The sequence below is a fragment of the Formica exsecta genome, unplaced genomic scaffold (assembly GCF_003651465.1).
Source record: "Formica exsecta isolate Colony F162 unplaced genomic scaffold, ASM365146v1 scaffold2, whole genome shotgun sequence".
Classification (NCBI taxonomy): domain Eukaryota; kingdom Metazoa; phylum Arthropoda; class Insecta; order Hymenoptera; family Formicidae; genus Formica; species Formica exsecta.
The window spans coordinates 1,253,440-1,257,465 of NW_021849297.1; the positions used below are offsets into that span (position 1 = coordinate 1,253,440).

Consider the following 4,026-nt stretch of genomic DNA (forward strand, 5'->3'; position numbering starts at 1 on the left):
CCTCTCCCTCTCTCTTCTCCAGCGAACGCGTTCTACCCCTACCTGTTTTCTCTCGCCATATCCTCCCCCGTCCTTCCATCCGTTCGCGTTATCCTCCACCATCCCCTGCACATCCCGACAATCCTCGCCGTGTCCGCCTCTCTCTTCCTTCTTCTCTTCTCTCGTCACCTTCTTCTCTTCTCTCGTCACCTTCTTCGCCCTTCCTTCTTCCATTTCCCGCCTTTCGTCCCTACGAATTATCGACGGGCGCAATTCCAATGGATAAAAGCGACGGCGACCTATTATCGACATTCTGTATACCGACCAGACCCGCGAATACCGACTAACCGTAATGCCAACTGACTGCGATACCGGCGTGGGGCTCGACGCCACTGATTATACGCGAAATGCGGACAAACCGGAACGTGGCGAGAAAAATATATTGACACGCTGTGTAACGCCCACGGCGCAAAATACGAAGATGTAACGTCGAGATGCATACCGCACGGATATCTCGTTAACCCGGCAGTAGCCGCGAGATTTTCTGCAATGTAAATCGTTGGGCGACACGTGCCTCTTATATAAAGCAACATTTATAAATTATTATATAATTATGTTACATAATATTTTATATCTCTTTACAGACAAGGATTGTACAAAGCGTTTTTTTAATTATTTAATAATAAAACAATGAAAACGTATATTGCCATTAGTAAATTTATTACAATTAAGTTTATATATATTGCCATTATATAGAAATTTTATTTTTTTTTTGCTCTTATATTTTATGTAGAATATCATTTTATTTTGATAATTTTCAGTGTACAAAAAAATAAAATTATTTAATTGAAATAATGATTGGATTTATTTTTTTCTCTTTTTTATCTGCTTTTGTGTCTTTTGTTGAAAATGTGATAATTCAGAAAATATGTTCTCTATAGAATTGGATATTAAAGTAGGGAGAGCGGCGCTTTAAAAATTGAAGAACCAAACGATGCGCAACATTTTAATTGCAGAAATGAATAAATATGTAGAACTGTCATACTCTTATAGAAATTATCTTTATGAACAAATTGTTCTTGTGTATTGGATTATAAATGCTATAAAAAAATCTAGCACAATAGCTAATACTAAACCGGCTAGTATTTCCAAAAAAATGAAAATTTCACATTTAATATCAGATTGCATTACACAGTATGTTACGATTAACTTAATCTTTTAAAGTAGATAATTACGAAATTTACTATTAATTATATCAATTTTATCGTTCTCACATATTTGTTTCATCGTTAGTGTGGAAAGATACAACTCACATAATCGCAGAATATCCGTTTCTAATTGTTAATTTGTGTGGATTCGTATTATTAATACATCATGATGGAAAAATATGCTGATATCACAAGGCAGAGAATGCGTGTCCGGTGCATTTTTACTCATCAATGATGCATGAACAGCGTATATATATATATATTGAGATGAACGCCACGATGAATGGACTTTCGTGCTATGTATCCGATTCGTTTGGATTGGAATAGTTATACGCAACGAATGCATATATAGTATGTATGCGTGCGCAACGTTAATTCCGTATGTAAAATGGCTCTCTTCCTGGAATTTCGAAAATGCACACGAGCCGAGCGTGCAAACCCCTCGATTTATTCGCGATTCGTGAAAATTATTTGATCATCGACAACTTTCTACTTCCCCCATCCACCCACGCTTGTTGATCCTCTCTTGTTCTCTCGTTTACGCGATTCCTTGGAACCGAATATCCGATGAACATGTGAAATTAAATGTTCGTTTTGATATTCTTTAACCCAATTATTCGTTCACACGTGGGGATATACGCGTAAAACTAACAATAAAAAATTTGTTACATAAATTATTATATTTTTAGCTAGAACATTTTTTAATCTTTATTAAACCTTTGTGCTCGAAAATTGTTTACAATAATGTTTATAAAATAGAAAACATTTCTTATTGTTAGTATTAATTCTCGCGCTTATTTCATCTTATTTCCATTTATTAAGAAAAAGTGTATATATTTTTACGATGACATAAAATAATATATGTATTATTTGACTTTTTTTTAATTCCATGTTAAATAAAATTTATTAAATTTTTTTGGCTTTACAAACTATAAGAGAGTTATATCCTGTCCTTCTTGTTGAAGATGATCATGATGGACATCTCTTCCTAGATCACGTTCTCTTTAGCGATCCATAGCTTGGAAGATTTTCATACTATTGGAAAAGTTAACTCTAAAGAGAAGGACAAATATCATTGACGGTTAAAATTCAAGAGATGTTTTTTAGCTGAAATTATTATAGATATAAATAAATGTGAAATAAAATATTTTCTATTTTATAAAATATTATCGCATTAATTTTTCAATCGTTTATTTTCTGATCAAATTAAGATGAACTTTTCGTAAAACTGATCTGGACAACTTTTGTCCTACAAGATCGTACGAAATTACGCAGGGACGAATAGATTCGGTCTAGATCTGATGATTGCAATTACGCGAAATAGTAGTCGAGGCGAAGCTTTACTCAGGATTTCGAGGAACTTTTCCGTATCGATCGTACGCCCTTACGAAACCATAGCCTTTCGCGAATCTTCAACTCTCCGCGAACTCGATTGTAAATTTTCCAGCTAGAATGCCTGAACTCAAGGTAGTCGATGGACCATCCGATATACTCTCCGCGAACGACCAGAGTGCGCGTGTGCGGTCGGAACTCTCGCGGTTTATCCGCGCAGAAATTTATAACACAAACACACACAGAGTCTGCCCAAAGTCAACTGAACCAAAATGTCTCTCACGATTTGTCTCATTTTTTATCTGACAATAACTAATTCGATTTTCTTAATCCATGCTCTAAGAAAGAAACAGAAAGATAATTTTTCCGCATAAAAAATAATTTATTTATTTGCAATTAATGCTTTCGGCGTTCAAAGTGAATTAACTAATATCATATTTCGTCACATTACGTAATTACATTTTATACAGTTGCCACTCGGTTACTATTTTTTTGATGACTACAATCCCAAGGGAATATAATGTCGTTTTACTAATAGCGCTCTTGCAATAATCTAAGGTGGAGTTAGATTGCACCAGCGGGGATAATTTTGTGCGACAACGAACAAAGATTGTAATACAATGTAATTTATTGTAGTTTAGGTTTATTTATTATCTTTGGTATTTACAGTATTCTCCCTATACATAAGTGTAGATTGTAACTGGTGCAATCATTGTGTCTCCATGTCGAAAACAAACATAGAGATTGTTCTCCCGTATCTAGTTAAATTCATCGAAATTACATCAGTTTTGATGAATTTAATTTAACAAAAATGTCAAACAATCGTATAGATCATCTCGCTTAATCAGCGCGGCACGGCGTCGCATCGAAAATTCGCCCCAGCTAAAAACGCGGGCGATTTTAGCCGGCGCTGCTCCTGCTCTTCGAGCGGGATTCGGATTTGGGTTTTGCCGCAGGGGTAGGTGCGCAGAGTGAACGCGGATCGATCCCCCTCGGCGCGAGTACAAAAGGGGGGTTGCGACCGAGTCGCCCTCTCCGTCGCTCGGTATCCTGGCGTGTTCACCCCCGAAAACGGGAACGGTTTAAAGGGTGCCACATCGTTCAACGGAACCAATGAAATTCGAATGATTGGCGAGAGAATCGCGGTATCGCGCTCGTTCCTCGTGCCGATTTAATTCCCCCCCCCCTTTTTTTTTAGCGAAGGAGAAAGCGGAAAGAAAAGTTCAGACGCGCATTAGAAAAATCGCGGCAAGCCTGTTTTTTCATCGGAAAAAAAGCAATGCGTCCCTATCTCGACGCGATACGCCGCAAGTCTCATTATCGGACGCGTTTTATCAGACTTCGTACCTAGACTTCGCCGCTATAACTCGAATGTAGGTTAGCGGCGGCGGATCCAAGAGAAGGGATGCCGAGTTTTCTTCGAAAAATCAATAGACATTTCTGCCCCTGGGTTTCACCTTGTCGCACTAATAACGCCCGCCGTTAACTCACTTTCGAAGATTCATAT

The 4,026-nt window shown here is 37.5% G+C and overlaps 1 protein-coding gene across 3 annotated transcripts in view; it reads right to left on the minus strand.

Moving 5' to 3' along the window:
• LOC115234245 (basic-leucine zipper transcription factor A-like) overlaps positions 1 to 4,026 on the minus strand; it is a 113,115-nt gene that overhangs the window by 95,893 nt on the left and 13,196 nt on the right. The window contains exon 3 of one of the 3 annotated variants that reach the window (XR_003883896.1): positions 2,123 to 2,240. The exons of the other annotated variants lie outside the window; for them this stretch is intronic. The gene's annotated coding sequence lies outside the window, so the exon portion shown is untranslated. Of the gene's footprint in view, positions 1 to 2,122; positions 2,241 to 4,026 lie in introns of those variants that run through there. 3 annotated transcript variants of the gene reach the window in all.